We start from the raw sequence: 17,123 nt of genomic DNA, 5'->3' as shown, positions 1-17,123 counted from the left end.
AACAAACTGAGATGTGCAGGTGATACCACTGTAATGGCAGAAAGCAAAGAGGAACTAAAGAGCCTCTTGATAAAGGTGAAAGAGGAGAGTGAAAAAGTTGGCTTGAAACTCAACATTCAAAAAACCAAGATCATGGCATCCAGTCCCATCATGTCATGGCAAATAGAGTGGAAATAATGGAAACAGTGACAGACTTTATTTTCTCGGGCTCCAAAATCACTGCAGGTGGTAACTGCAGCCATGAAATTGAAAGATGCTTGCTCCTTGGAAGAAAAGCTATGACAAACCTAGACAGAGTATTAAAATGCAGACATTTTGCCATGAAAGGTAGGTCCTTATAGTCAAAGCTATGGTTTTTCCTGTAGTCATGTATGGATATGAGAGTTGGACCATAAAGAAGGTTGAGTACTGAAGAGTTGATGCTTTTGAACTGTGGTGCTGGAGAAGACTCCTGAGAGTTCCTTGGACAAAAAAGAAATCAAACCAGTCAATCCTAAAGGAAATCATTCCTGAATATTCATTGGAAGGACTGATTCTGAAACTGAAGCTGCAATACTTTGGCCACTTGATGGGAAGAGTCGACTCATTGGAAAAGTCCCTGATGCTGGGAAAAATTGAAGGCAAAAAGAAAAGGGGGAGGCAGAGGATAAATTGATTAAATAGCATCACCGACTCAATGGATATGAATTTGAGCAAACTTCAGGAGATAGATGGAGGACAGAGGAGCCTGGTGTGCTATAGTACATGGGTCACAAATAGTCAGACGTGACTTAGGGACTGAACAACAATGCTTATCTGAGGCAGAAACTGCTGGAACCATAAAATGGTAAAAACAAGTAACTGGTAATTTGATGAATTTCTGGAGGCTATGTGGACTAATGGACTGGTGTGTAACGAGAAACTGGAGAAGAGAATGACTACCCACTCCAGTATTCTTGCCTGGAGAATCCCAACGACAGAGGAGCTTGACAGGCTACGGTCCATGGGATCACAAATAGTTGGACATGACTGAGTTACTGAGCACACACACTTGTAATGAGAAACTATTGAAGGCCAGTACACTTTTGTGGCTTTTGCTTTCAGGAACAACATCAGGTCCTCAAAAAGATTCTTTGTGGCTCTGATAAGGTAAGGTAAAGAGTGACCATTGTGAAATATGCCCGGTATCTTCTCCATGACAAAGACCCACTCTCCAGGTGAAAGTACATTGGCAGAGCCTTATAACAGCTGGGAAAGGCATTCCTTCTCTAATACTTCAGTCTCCTTTAACTTTCCTGTCTCACCTAATTTGAGGAAAAAAGCATAATCAACAGGCATGAGGTCTTCAATAAAATAGACTCGGAAAGCAGAAACCAAGTAAAGAAGTGGAAAGTAGGATGGGAAAGCCATATCACTGAAGAAACACTTGTAAAGATCACAGCCTGAAGACATAGACCTACTAAAAGACTGAGATGCAATCAGATGATGGTGAAAGCTCCCCCTCCCCTATGCCACACTGATGGGACTGGACTGCACCGTAACAACCATGGACCACAGCTGAAAGAGATGAAAGATACAAATTTTCTGAAGAGAAGTACTGAGGGAAGCCCAAAGTCAAGAGGTGAGACAAAATAGACACTGCAGGCAAAGTCTCTGGCACCAGTGTCTATAGGAAATATTTAAAACATCTGAATTTCTAACCAGTTTAAAATTAATCCTCTAAAGGCAAGAACAGACACAGTCTAAAGAGACAAATCAGCAGAATCAGACCCAGCTATGAAATACATATTGGAATTATCAGACAGGGAATTTAAATAACTATGATTATTATTAAGTGCTATAATGGAAAAGGTAGACTACATGCAAAAACAGGTGGAGGATACAACAAAGTGGTACCTTTGATGGACTCATCAGTAAACTCAGCATGACTGACAAAAAAAGAATCAGTGAGCTTGAATATATGTCAGTAGAAAATTCGCAACCTGAAATGCAAACAGAAAAAAAGGAAGACAAGAAAATTGGAATATAACATTTAAGAGCTGTAGAACATCCCCAAAGGGGTAGTAGGCATATAATTAGAATGTCAGAGGGAGAAGAAAGTGAGAACAAACAGAAGAATATGTACAGTAGTAATGATTAAGACTTTGCAAAATTAATGCCAGACAAACTACAGATCCAGGAAGCTCAGAGAACATCAAGAAGGAGAAATAATAAAACCAAACAACAACCCCAAACTCCCACTTCAGAACCCAAAACCAAAAAAGATAATCTTAAAATAATCTTTGGAAAAAAATAATACATTATCTAATAGGACAACAGGGATAAGAATTTTAATAGACTTCTGTCAGAAACCATGCAAAGAAGAAGAAAGTGGAATGAAATATTTAAAGTGTTGGGGGGAAAAAAATAAAACCCACCAACCCAGAATTCTATATCCACTGAACTTACTCTCCAAAACTAAGGGATAAATAAAGACTTTCTCAGACAAAATCAAAACAAAATACAAAACCCATAACAACAAGAGAATTCACCACCAGAAGAAATGTTTTTAAAATTCTGTAACTATCCCTTTCCTTCACCCTTCCCTCCTGGTAACGAGAAATTTGTTCTTTAAGTCTCTGAGTCTGTTTCTGTATTGTAAATAAGTCTGTTTCTGTTTTATAAATAAGTTCATTTGTATAATTTTTCTACATTTCTGCATATAAGCACTATCATGCAATATTTCTCTTTGTCTATCTGACTTCACTCAGTATGACAATTTCTAGGTTCATCCAGTGAACAATACCAAATGATATTGTTTCACTCTTTTGAATGGCTGAGTCATATTCCATTGTATATATGTACCACAACTTCTTTTTCCATTCTTCTGTTGGTGGTTAGTTAGGAAATTTGGGATTGACATGTGCACACTGCTATATTTAAAATAAATAACCAATAAAGACCTACTGTATTCCGAAAAAATGGAGAGGGGACAAGAGCATGCTGTAGATGTGATGAGGTTGGTCATTGATAATTCTTGAAGCTGATAGATTCCTGAGGATTTATTACACTAATCCTTCCACTTTTGTGTGTGTTTGAGATTTTCAATAATAAAAAAGCTTAAAAAAATAAAATAGAACATAGGCATGCCAAACTCAAAGGAGCCCATACCCCAAGCAATCAGTACTATATATTCTTACTAATGGTGATTTTAGTGAAATAAAATCTAGCATATTGAATTAATATTACTAATTTTTAAATTCTATTTTATATTGTATTTTGATTTCAAAGTTGGTTTGGATTTTATTATGGTACCAATGTCATGAGATTAGGAAATTTTTATGTAGTATTAATTTTATATTGCTAAGCAAAATTATAATAAAATTATTTTAACCAAAAAGAATGTTCTGTAGGCAGAAGAAAAATAAGGCAGCTCAGAAACCTGCTTTGTTAAAAATTAAAAAAAAAGGAATAGAATCAGGGAATAAATAAAAGTAAAATAAAAATTTATTAATCTTAGTTGATTTAAGGTATAACTTTTTAAAGCAATAATAGTAACAAGGTAATAGATCGTTCCGAGGAGGCAATGGCAACCCACTCCAGTACTCTTGCCTGAAGAATCCCATGGACGGGGAGCCTCATAGGCTGCAGTCCATGGGGTTGCAAGAGTCGGACATGACTAAAGCGACTTAGCAGCAGCAGCAGCAGGTCATTATAGCATGTGGATAAATGAATGACAGCAGTGTCACAAAGGATGAGAGGGAGGAATTAGAAGTACTCTGTTTTACAGCATCTGCCCATGTGAAGTGGCATAGTGTTATCTGAAAGGGGCTTAGACTAGTTAAAAATTATGTTGTAAATATCATTACAGTTTTTACATAGAATAATTGTTAACAGAGGAGATGTTAAATGGATCCATATAAAATGTGCTTTCCATTAAAACAAAAGAAGGCAAGAAAGATGGGAGCAAAGAAGAAACAAAAAATAAATGCAATGAATAGAAAACAGTTAAAAACATGGTAGGTATTAATATACCTCTATCAATAATCACTTTAAATGTGAATCTTCTAAATATGCCAATTAAAAGAAAGACTATCAGAGTGAAAAAAGACCTAACTGTATGTTGTTTACAAGAAACCAACTTGGAAAATTCCAGAAAGCATCATTCTAGCACTAGACATGCTCACTATGAAGATAGATGAGCCCAAAGGCTATCTCCCTGAAGACATCTATAATCTGGCAATCATGAATGTCCTGGTCACTGTTGAAGAAGATTGCACCATCTTGGAGGAATCAGTAGTGAATCGTGGCAAAAAAAAAAAAAATTGTCTTAAAATATCATTCCCTGAAAAAAAAGAATCCCACTTTAAAGATGAAGGCTTTATTAAGTTAATAGTAAAGGAACAGAGCAGCTCAAAATAAAGCTAAAGTATCTGTACTAATACCTGACAAAACAGACTTTGAAACAAGAAAGGTTATCAGGGTTAAAGAAGAGCATTGCATAATAATAAAGGCAGTACACAATGATAAATTTTCAGAGAAAACATAACAATATTAAATGTGTATGCAACTAACAAGAAGGTGTCAAAATATGTGACAAAACCTGATAGACAAATTCACTTTATTTAAACATGGCCTTCAATAACCTTCTGTTAGTAATAAAAGCAGAAAAAAAATAAGGATATAGAGCAACACTATCAATTACATCTAATTGATATTTATAGTACACTCCTCCCAATGACAGCAGAATACACATTCTTCTCAACCTCACATGTACACTCATCATGATAGGCCACATTCTGGCCTATAAACAAAACTTTAAGAGATGTAGAAAGATAAAAATCATACAAAGGAGGTCCTTGTACCACAATGAAATAGAACTAGAAATAAGCAAGAGAAAGATAGCTGGAAAATTCACAAATATCTGGAAATTAAACAATGCATTTCTAAATAATCCATTGGTCAAATAACAGGTCTCAAGAGAAAATAAAAAATGAAAATACAACTTCTCAAAATTTGTGAGAAGCATCAACAGCAGAGACAAAGAGATGACCAACAGACACATGAAAAAAATGATCAGTGTCACTAATTATTAGGAAACTGCAAATCAAAACCACAATGAGGTATCACTTCACCACTGCCAGAATGGCTGTTATCAAAAGTACAACAAATCATAGGTATCGGCAAGGGTTTGGAGAGAAAGGAACCCTTGTGCACTGTTGGTAGGAATGTAAATTGGTGCATACTTTATGGAAAACAATATAGAAGTTTCTCAAAAAAATTAAAAATAGAAGTACCATATGATACATCAATTCCACTTCTGGGTAAATATCAAAGAAAATGAAAACACTAATTCAAAACCTATATGAACCCCTACTATGTTCCTTGCATTATTTACACAAGTCAAGATTTGAAAGCAACCTATGTGTCTGTCAATAGATGACTGGTTAAAGGAGATGTGGTATATATACACAATAGAATCTTACGCTGCCATTAAAAAAGAATAAAATCTTGCCATTTGCAACAACATGAATGGACCTACAGGGTATTACGCTTAGTGAAATAAGTCAAACAGAGGGAGACAAATGTTATATGACTTCACTTACATTTGGAATCCCCCAAATCCCAAATGAATAAACATAATAAAGGAGAAACGTACTCACGGAGAATAAACGTGTGATTGCAAGAAAGGAGTTCAGTTCAGTTCAGTCGCTCAGCTGCGTCCAACTCTTTGCAACCCCATGGACTGCAGCACCCCAGGCCTCCCTGTCCATCACCAACTCCTGGAGTATACCCAAACTCATGTCCATTGAGTTGGTGATGCCATCCAACCATCTCATCCTGTCGTCCCCTTCTCCTCCTGCCCTCAATCTTTCCCAGCATCAGGGTCTTTTCAAATGAGTCAGCTCGTCGCATCAGGTGGTCAAAATATTGGAGTTTCAGCTTCAGCATCAGTCCTTCCAATGAACACCCAGGACTGATCTCCATTAGGATGGACTGGTTGGATCTCCTTGCAGTCCAAGGGATGCCTAAGAGTCTTCTCCAACACCACAGTTCAAAAGCATCAATTTTTCTGTGCTCAGCTTTCTTTACAGTCCAACTCTCACATCCATACCTGACTACTGGAAAAACCATAGCCTTGACTAGATGGACCTTTGTTGGCAAAGACCTTACTTTGCTCTCTAGATTGGTCATAACTTTCCTTCCAAGGAGTAAGCATCTTTCAATTTCATAGCTTCAGTCACCATTTACAGTGATTTTGGAGCCCCAAAAAATAAAGTCTGACACTGTTTCCCCATCTACTTGATATGAAGTGATAGGACCGATGCCATGATCTTAGTTTTCTGAATGTTGAGCTTTAAGCCAACTTTTTTGCTCTCCTCTTTCACTTTCATCAAGAGGCTTTTTAGTTCCTCTTCACTTTCTGCCATAAGGGTGGTGTCATCTGCATATCTGAGGTTATTGATATTTCTCCCAGCAATCTTGATTTCAGCTTGTGCTTCATCCAGCCCAGCATTTCTCATGATGTACTCTGCATATAAGTTAAATAAGCAGGGTGACAATATACAGCCTTGACATACTCCTTTCCCTATTTGGAAACAGTCTGTTGTTCCATGTCCAGTTCTACTGTTGCTTCCTGACCTGCATACAGATTTCTTAAGAGGTAGGTCAGGTGGTTTGGTATTCACAACTCTTTCAGAATTTTCTACAGTTTCTGGTGATCCACACAGTCAAAGGTTTGGCCATAGTCAATAAGCAGAAAAGGAGAGGGTGGAGGCAATGACTGAAATAGGTAAGAGAGTTTACAAAATACAAGCTTTCAGTTACAAAAGAAATGGGTCACAGGGATGAAATGCACAGCATGAGAAATACAGTGATATCATAATATCTTTGTATGGTGTCAGTAACTGGACTTATTGTAATGATCATTTTACAGTGTATAAAAATGTTGAGTCACTATGGTGTACATCTGAAGCTAATGTAATATTGTAAGTTAATTATACACCAATAAAAAGTAAAATAAAGTTTAACACTAAAACCATCTTGAAAATAAAAATCATAGCTGGAGGACCACAGATTCCAATCTTAAAGCTTACTACAAAGTTTCAGTAATCAAGACAGTATGGTACTTACATAAGGATATACATATAGATAAATGAAATAGATTAGAGAGCCCAGAAGTAAACCCATGTGTCTATAGTCAACTGATTTTCTACAAGGATGCCAAGCACCTGCTGGCTATTTGTAAGTCTTCTTTGGAAAAATGTCTGTCCATTATTAATTGGATTGTTTGGATTTTTGCTATTGGATTATGTGAATTCTTTATATGTTTTGGACATTAACCCCTTATCAGACCTATTATTTCCCAAAGTATTTAATCCATCTCAAGTTAATTTTTGTGAGTGGTAAAAGATAGCGGTCCAAATTAAGATCTTTCTTTTTTCTTAATATAAGCATTGGTTTCTATAACTTACCTCTTAGTGCTGCTTTTACTATACATCATATATTCTAGTATGTTGTATTTGCATTTCATTTGATTCAAGGTATTTTTTATTTCCCTTTTGATATTTCCTTAACTCTTGGCTGTTCAGGAGTGTAAACTTATTTAATTTCCACATTTTTTTAATTTTCCAGTCTTCTTAAATTTGCTTAGACATGTTTTATGACCTAACATTTGATCTATCCTAGAAAATATTCTGGGTGTACCTTAGAAGAATGTATATTCTGTTCTGTTCAATGTAATGTTTTCTATATGTCTGTTAGACATTCGGGCTAAAGTATAATTTAAATCCAAAGTTTCATTTTTGATTTTTGGTGTGGAATATTTGTCCATTCTTGAAAGTGGTGTATTGAAATTTCCCACCATTATTGTGTTTTTGTCTATATTGCCCTTCAGATCTGTTATTATTTGTGCTATATATTTACATACTCTAATAATGGATGCATAATACATATATTTATTATTGTCACATCTTTTTATAATTTTTAAATTAATGAATTTATTTTTGGCTATGCTGAGTCTTTGTTGCTGTATGCTGGCTTCCCCTAGTTACGGCAAGTGGCAGGTACTCTCTAATTGCAGTGCTCAAGTTTCTCGTTGCAGCGGCATCTCTTATTGCAGAGCACAGGCTCTAGGGCATACTAGCTTCAGCAAATGCAGCACACAGGCTCAGTAGTTGCATTCTGCAACTTCATGCTGAAGGCTCTAGAGCAAGAGCTCAACAGTGGTGGTACACAGGTTTAGGTGCCCCGCAGCACGTGGGATCTTCACAGACCAGGGATTGAACTCATGTCTTCTGCATTCGCAGGTAGATTCTTAACCACGGGACCGCCATGGAAGTCCTGGTACATCTTCTTACTGAATTAACCCTTTTATCATTATGTATGACCTCCTTTGTCTTTTGCTACTGTTTTTGGTCTAAAATCTATTTTGTCTGATATAAACAAAGCTACTCCTGCTCACGTTTGGTTTTGCTTTCTAGGAATATCTCTTGTCTTGCCTTCATTTTAAGCTTTGATGTGTCCTTAAAGCTGGAATGAATCCGTTGTAGGCAGTATATGACCAACTCTAAGTCCATCACCCACTTTATACATTTTTATTGGAGAACTCAATCCATTTACTTTTAGAGTAATTGTTGATAGGTTAGAACTTACTGTCATCTTATTAATTTTTTCTGAATGTGTTATACTTTCCTTGTTCTTTTTTTTCATATATTGCTACCTTCCTTTGTAAATTACTGATTTCTCATAGTGGTTGCCTATGCATCTGGTCGCATCACTTCATGGGAAATAGATGGGGAAACAGTAGAAACAGTGTCAGACTTTATTTTTTTAGGCGCCAAAATCACTGCACATGGTGATTGCAGCCATGAAATTAAAAGACGCTTACTCCTTGGAAGAAAAGTTTTGACCAACCTAGATAGTATATTCAAAAGCAGAGACATTACTTTGCCGACTAAGGTCTGTCTAGTCAAGGCTATGGTTTTTCCTGTGGTCATGTATGGATGTGAGAGTTGGACTGTGAAGAAGGCTGAGCGCCGAAGAATTGATGCTTTTGAAGTGTGGTGTTGGAGAAGACTCTTGAGAGTCCCTTGGACTGCAAGGAGATCCAGCCAGTCCATTCTGAAGGAGATCAGCCCTGGGATTTCTTTGGAAGGCATGATGCTAAAGCTGAAGCTCCAGTACTTTGGCCACCTCATGCGAAGAGTTGACTCATTGGAAAAGACTGTGATGCTGGGAGGGATTGGGGGCAGGAGGAGAAGGGGACGACAGAGGATGAGATGGCTGGATGGCATCACTGACTCGATGGACATGGGTCTGAGTGAACTCCGGGAGTTGGTGATGGACAGGGAGGCCTGGCGTGCTGCAATTCATGGGGTCGAAAAGAGTTGGACATGACTGAGCGACTGAACTGAACTGAACTGATGCCTTGAATACCTTCTTATCTGTTTGTGAATTCACTATAGGTTTGTTTTATTGTTTATGGTTACCATGAAACTTACATAAAACATAACACTCATAATGCTCTATTTTAAGATGTTAACAACTTAACTTAGATCACATACGTTTTTGATGTCACAACTTACCTCTTTTTATATTGTGTGTTCATTATCAGATTATTGTGGTTTTAGTTATTTTTAATACTCTTTTAAGCTTTATATTAAAGTTAAGTGGTTAGCGCTCCACCGTGTTATAGAATTCAGTTCAGTTCAGTTACTCAGTCGTGTCTGACTCTTTGTGACCCCATGAATTGCAGCACGCCAGGCCTCCCTATACATCACCAACTCCCAGAGTCTACCCAAACTCATGTCCATCGAGTCGGTGATGCCATCCAGCCATCTCATCCTCTGTCGTCCCCTTCTCCTCCTGCCCCCAATCCCTCCCAGCATCAGGGTCTTTTCAAATGAGTCAGCTCTTCACATTAGGTGGCCAAAGTATTGGAGCTTCAGCTTCAGCATCAGTCCTTCCAGTGAATACCCAGGACTGATCTCCTTTAGGATGGACTGATTGTATCTCCTTGCAGTCCAAGGGACTCTCAAGAGTCTTCTCCAAAACCACAGTTCAAAAGCATCAATTCTTCGGCACTCAGTTAAGGTATTTTAAATTTGTCTCTACTTTCCTTTACTATTGTGCTTTATATTTTCATAGCATTTATGTTACTAACTGGTGACCTGTCACTTCTGCTTCAAGATCTCCTTTCAGCATTTCTTGTAAGATAGATCTAGTAGTAATGAATTCCCTTTTTTTGTCTGAGCAAGTCTTTATTGCTCCTTCATGTCTGATGGGCAGCTTTATAGGTAAAGCATTTTTGGTTGGCAGCCTTTTTTCTTTCAGCACTTAGAATATATGATTCCACTTCCTCTGGTTGCAAGATCCATGCTGAAAAATCTGCTGATAGCCTTAGGGAGTTCCCTTTTAAGTCTCAAGCTCTTTTTCTTTTGCTGCTTTTAAGTTTCTCTCTTTGTTTTGGATATTTGAAAGTTTTATTATGCTGTATCTTGGAAGGGATCTCTTTAAGTTAATTTTGTTTGATGACCTGTGAACTTCATGAACTTAGATATCCAAATCTCTCCCCAATTTGGGACGTTCTCAGCCATTATTTCCTTATAAAATCTTTCTGCCATCTTCTCCCTCTCTGTTTCTTCTGGAACTCCAGTAATCCACAAATTAGTTCTTTAAATGGTATCCCATAAATCTTCATTCTTTTTTATTCTTTTTTCTTTATTCTCTTCTGTCTTCTGTCTCACATATTCTTTTTTTTTTTTTTTTTTTTGCTTGATCTCTGGTGCTACTGAGGCTTTCTATTGTAGTTCATTCACTATATTCTTCAGCTCCAGAATTTCTGCTTGATTGTTGTTAATCATTTTTTATCTCTGTTGAACTCATTTTTTTTATACATTGTTTTCCTAATTTCATTGAATTTTCTTTCAGTGTTTTCTTGTAACCCATTGAGTTTCCTCAAAACGGCTATTTTAAATTATTTAAATTATAGATCTCCATGTCTTTTGGGTCAGTGATTATTGTGATTCTTGATGGGATCATGTTTCCTTGATTTTTCATGTTCCTTAAAGTTGTGCATAGCTATCTTTGCATATGAAGTAGCAGCTGCTTCCTCCAGTCTTTACCCTCTGCCTTCAGCAAGATACTTTTTTTAACCCTGGTAAGGATTCTGAGGCTTTCTCAGGACTTCTGTGGATACACCTGCTCCATGCTTCTTGCTTCCTCTTATAGCAGAATTCTTAAGCTTATATGCTTTCTCTCAATCCTATAACACACTAGGCCAAGTGCTGACAACCTCCTATTTGTTTTTCCAAAGGTGAAACTAAGTCTTAAATTTGTTATCTCCTGCTGAACCTCAGATCCAGATTGGCTGTATGTGCATGCTCATTAGCTGTCTGCCAAAGGTCACTCTCACTACTGCCCTTAGGAGTATACAGAGGGTTGAGGTAGAAGTGGGTATGGTTGAGGTTCATGGAATTCTGGGAATGCCTGTGGGCCAGTTAAAGGTATCCATGGGTGTGACATTCCCAGTGGCTCATGCGTGTGCTTTTTGATGGAGTTCACACTGCAATTAATAGGATCTTTGCCCCTTAAGCTCTCCAGTAGTCCTATATGCTATCCTCCCAGACTCTTCCCATCTCCCAGGCTTGCAGCTCATGATTAAGTACTCTGGATGAGGTGAGAGAGAAATGAGCCCCCTTTGGCAATGTCCCACACAATTGGGGAAGCTGGGTGCTCACTCACAGACTCTCCTTTTCACCTACAGGATAAATCATAGGCTAAGGAAGATCATTCCTGGCCCTGAGCTGTGCAACCTTGGGGGAGGAATGATGTGGGTAAAGTCAAGTTGTTCTTTTACCCAGTCCAATGTTTCAAACTCACTTTTTTTTTTTCTCTTGGCTCCAACAATTTCCTAGGACTTCTCTGGAAACCTGGGCTTCCACAAAGTCTTTTGCATCTGTGGGTAATTGTCTAAGACAGTCTTCTAGGGGTTCCCAGACTGAGGCAGAGAAGGACTGCAGCTGGTTCGTGAACGCTGCAGGGTCCAAAGCCAGGACCTAGGTTTGTATGCCTATTACCTGGAAGGTATGACTCCTCCTGGGTCTCCTGGTGTATAGTACTGGATCCATAGCTCTCACAAAGAACTTGTGTCTGTGGATAAATGCCAGATTACTGTTGGCAGTAGAAGGAGGGGACAAAAATAAGGGATGTCTTATTCCACTGTGATGCTGACATTGCTCTCCTTGAGCCACCTTTTCTTTTGGTTTTCTTATACTTTTATGATGCTGCTTAGCATACTGCAAAGCCCTCTCTAAAGACAGCTCTGCTGAGGAAAAAAATAAAAATTTGGACACAGATATTGATATAAGAAAAATTTCTAAAAACACCTTTTCTCTGACAACATTTGGAGAACAGGAGAAAAGAGAAAGGTTAATGAAAAGTGTCCATGCTGGAAACCTTGTGAATGAGGATGAAGAAGATACGGAGACACCAGGGCTAAGTGAATTAAGCATTTGTCAGTTCCTCATTCCCAGAAGTGCTTAAGGAAAACTGGTCTTGCCTAAAGAAGAAAAGGGATTGCAGAAGAAATGTGATTTCTTAATCTGTAATTTATTTCACATGTTGAGTTTGGCTAGGTCAGTGATTTTCGGTAAACCTGATCTGATGACTGATTTTGCACTAATATACAGGGGATGAAGTAAATGTAATAGCGTACCAAAAGCAGAGACATTACTTTGCCAACAAAGGTCTGTCTAGTCAAGGCTGTGGTTTTTCCAGTAGTCATGTATGGATGTGAGAGTTGGACTGTGAAGAAAGCTGAACGCCAAAGAATTGATGCTTTTGAACTGTGGTGTTGGAGAAGACTCTTGAGAGTCCCTTGGACTGCAAGGAGATCTCACCAGTCCATTCTAAAGATCAGTCCTGGGTGTTCTTTGGAAGGAATGATGCTAAGGCTGAAACTCCAGTACTTTGGCCACCTCATGCGAAGAGTTGACTCATTAGAAAAGACTGTGATGCTGGGAGGGATTGGGGGCAGGAGAAGAGGACAACAGAGGATGAGATGGCTGGATGGCATCACTGACTCAATGGACGTGTGAGTTTGAGTGAACTCCAGAGTTGGTGATGGACAGGGAGGCTTGGCGTGCTGCAATTCATGGGGTCGCAAAGAGTCGGACACGACTGAGCGACTGAACTGAACTGAACTGAACTGAAGTAGATGTAGAGAGGAATCTATACCCTGATGCAAGAAATAATTTCTTACCAGGTTCCCAGGAAAGATCGTCTGTTGCCAATTTAATTTTATCTCAAGCATGATCTTTACCTCAGGAGGCCAGCCTAAGATGAGACTTCTGAAATAAGCAGCACTCTTTCTGGCTATTTCTCTGCCCTTCTCTTTTCAGGTAGCCATTGTCCTCAGGTTTCCTTCTGACTATGAGACCACCACACTCAAACGTTGCCTCTTGTCCCACACGAAGTCTTCCCTACCTCAACTGTCATGCGCGCTTGACACATATTCATTGAAAGCATAATGTGCGCAAGTTAGTAAGAAATTCCTGGGGATATAGGAGAACATTCAGGAAAGGGGCTCATATGCTACTTATGCATACTTACAATGTTCCATGTTCCAATATAACTTACTAATCTATAAATGACACCATATTGTACCCTCCAAGGAGAATCCGCATTTTAAGAGGATCTCTAGAGATCCTCTTAAAACTCATCCTAAAAAGGATGATTTTCATAATACTGGAAATTTTAGTAGGCAACAGCCTCCTATGGGAGATATGCTGGGGCCATAAAGTATATTTCAAACCATACCAGGAAGAGAATTTTGTACACCAAGTCAGACTGTCAAGTGATCTCCACAAAATATGTAAAATTCTTGATAAAAATGTACTGACTAGCTAAATAGAAAGATAATAAGATAAACAGAGAGAGATAGATAATAAATGCACAGATAGTCTGGATAGTTTGCTGAAAATAACTTAGATGACATCTTGTCACACGTTGATATAAAGAATTATATTGTTAAACAGATATTAGAGAATTGGCAAGGTAAACAGGGAACACTGAAGATATGATGGAAATGGATATTAAAGAAAGTGACTATCACAGCTGGGACTGGGGAAATTAAGAAAAAAGTTAGGAAAGTAAATCTTAGACCCCTGAAGGAGGAGCCTTTTGGGGCTATGACTCAGACTTCTGAGGAGGGATGCTGCTGTACAATGATTGGGGCTCCAGGCGTTTGAATGAGGGACTCCAGAGCTGGACTGAGACCTCTGAGGAAGGAACATGAGCTAGTTGGGGCTGGTGTCTCTGGAGAGGTGCAATGGACCTGGTTCTAGAAGTGCTGGGAAAACTGCAAACTAGAATCAGCTCTGGCTAACAGAAGGCATGACACTCAAGGTGAAGAGTCTTTGCTGGAGTGATGGGAGAGGGATGAGAAGCACACAGGAAGGAGTCAGATTCTTCCGTTCACTCCAGCCTTCCAGTCTCCCTCTAGCACCTGTATTAAGGGAGCCTAACAGGGTCCAAATGGCAAAGAAGGATGTAATGGGGTTTGCAGAATTCTGTCCCCACCTTTATAGAGGCAAACAGAGGATAGATTTGAAGCTGAGGGATAGTAGCTTAATAACAAACACATATCTTAATTTTAGTGTTTTTCACAAAGCTTTAGTTTTTCAGAAATTATATTTTAAGAAGTTGCTTCTGGCTGATGTAACATTCAGTCTATCAGTCATTATCTTTCCATATGAAAATTAAACCTTCATTTATTGAAAAATATATCCAGTTATTAGGAGATGTTATTCCCTCTTAAGCAAAGTAAATATCATGTCCAGGGAGTTGCAACTTCATCATAAGGTTTGAAAGAGACCTTTTTTCCCATAGGGACATGATCAAGGATTTGAATTGCATAGTAAGAATATAGAGATTTCTCAAAAATAGACAAATCAAAGCACTACAATATATCAAAGTGAAATTTCCAAAAAAATGACTGTGCCAAAGATTTTGAGGACTCCTGTATACATCCTTAATGATCTTCTGGGTATATTTATGTGAGAGCAGGCAAAACACTGCTTTAACAATGTAAATAACAGCATCAGTAGAAACTTATTGAGAGGTTACCACTTGCCAAGTATTATTCTAAATACTTAGCACAGCTTAATGTATTCAATTCTTACAATGACTTAGAAAACATCCCTATTTTACAGACTAATTGACTTGCCCAGGATCACACAGCTAGTTAGTGGCACAGCCAAGATGCAAACCCTGCAATCTGGTTCTAGGAATCATATGTTTAACTTCTATTCCATCACTCCTCCTATGAAGGAGCAATACTAAATTAACTAATTTAGTGAAAGAAACATATTCAACCTCTCTTTCCGTCATACATCACCTAATTAATGGACACAGAGACATGAGCTTGGACTCAGAATTCTTTAGTGGGTTCTGTGCAGTAGTCTGGTGCCACCATCTGGTTCCTATAGTAACACCAAGCACAGAAACATCCAGCACAAGCCTAAAGTGTGGGTAGAGATACTCACAAGTCATAGCATTACATAGAGATAACAAAACTTGCACCAAAAAAGAAACTACAAATCATTACTTCTAACACAATGTGCAGAGTAAAAGAAGTCAAATTCAAGACAGTACCTGTTGTGTGATCCCTATATGAAACATTAGGAGAGGCTGATCTAATCTATACAGACAGCACATCAGTGATTGCCCGGGCCTGGAATTATTGATTGAGAAGGGATACAAGGGAATATTTTGAGGTGATGGAATTGTTCTATATCTTGATCATCATGGTGGTTACATGAGTACAATCATTTGTCAAAACTCATGGAATTATATACTTAAAATAGATATAATTTACTGTATGTAAATTATACCTCAGTAAACTTGATAAGAAAACATTACTGCACATTATTTCCAGAGAAGGGATTTTTTTTCATCCAAAAAATATTTATTAAGTACTTACTGTGTTCCAGCTCTCTTCTGTAAGTTTTATATCATCAGTGAACAAAACAGGTAAAGATCCCTGCCCCCATGGAGCTTATATTCTAGCAAGTGGAAAGAAAAATAAACAACAAATAGGGAAAAATAAGAACATTATAAGACTAAATGGTTCAAAGTAGCATTTGACAATACTAGCTCCAAAGAAAATTGTTGATTTTTGACCTTGAGTAAAATACCTAATTCATTGACTCAATAAATATTTAATAAAAGACCTATCATGTGTTAGGCATTTCTAATAGCAACCACAGTTACAAAAATATGTTTGACATAATCCTTACTCAAAAAGAGTCCACACAGAATTAAATTTGGAAAGGCAGTTTTGAACCTCAGTGTAGTAAAGACTGTGATAGCTGTAAGCACAGGGTTCTTTAAGACCTGTAACTAAGTCTTAGGTGAGAGAAGACTTCATAGAGGAAATAACTCTTAATCTAGAGCTACAGTGAATGGAAGTTATGGGCAAAACAGAAGGAAGAAACATCAAGGAGTGGAACAGTGTATGCAGAGACTCACCGGAGAAGAAGATCGTGGCTTGGTATGGAAACTGAAAGGGAATCAGTATAATTGCAGCAAGTGGGTTGGAAAAGAGGAAGGTAGAAAGAAAGAGGTAAGAGAGGCAGCAAAACCTTCTTGAAAACCTTCCAAGAATCTTGAAAGACCTGTAGAACAGGTTCATTGTTTTCCTGGAAGCCGAGAGAAAATCTGAAGCATTTTAAGCAGAGAAAAGATATGAAAAGATTTATACTTTTTTTAAAAGTAAGCTTTTTTTAAATACACACAGCATTGGCATACAGTCCCACCACCTCAGACAAGCCCTAATGATATACTGATACTAATGGTTAAAAGTGATATACAGCCATGGTTTAAAGCCTTTTTAAACACTCAAACTATATAGGTTGATATAAAGTGAAAAATCATAGGTCATCAACAGATTTCAGTTCAGTCCAGTCGCTCAGTCATGTCTGATTCTTTGTGATCCCATGGACTGCAGCACGCCAGTCTTCCCTGTCCATTACCAACTCCTGGAGCTTATTCAACTTCATGTCCATGAAGTCGGTGATGCCATCCAACCATCTCATCCTCTGTCATCGCCTTATCCTCCCGCCTTCAATCTTTCCCAGCATCAGGGTCTTTTCCAATGAGTC

The 17,123-nt window shown here is 38.1% G+C and overlaps 1 protein-coding gene across 1 annotated transcript in view; it reads right to left on the bottom strand.

Moving 5' to 3' along the window:
- The window catches only part of IL33 (interleukin 33), a 144,197-nt gene extending 127,614 nt beyond the window's left edge, over positions 1-16,583 (bottom strand). The window contains exons 1-2 of the mRNA XM_069576540.1: positions 16,492-16,583; positions 15,944-16,025 (exon numbers count right to left, since the gene is read on the bottom strand). The gene's annotated coding sequence lies outside the window, so the exon portion shown is untranslated. The remainder of the gene's footprint in view (positions 1-15,943; positions 16,026-16,491) is intronic.
- Between the last annotated feature and the right edge of the window lie 540 nt (positions 16,584-17,123).

This window comes from Ovis canadensis, chromosome 2 (assembly GCF_042477335.2).
Source record: "Ovis canadensis isolate MfBH-ARS-UI-01 breed Bighorn chromosome 2, ARS-UI_OviCan_v2, whole genome shotgun sequence".
NCBI lineage: Eukaryota > Metazoa > Chordata > Mammalia > Artiodactyla > Bovidae > Ovis > Ovis canadensis.
Note: the sequence above shows the minus strand (reverse complement) of the source record. Positions and strands in the feature narration are given on the sequence as shown.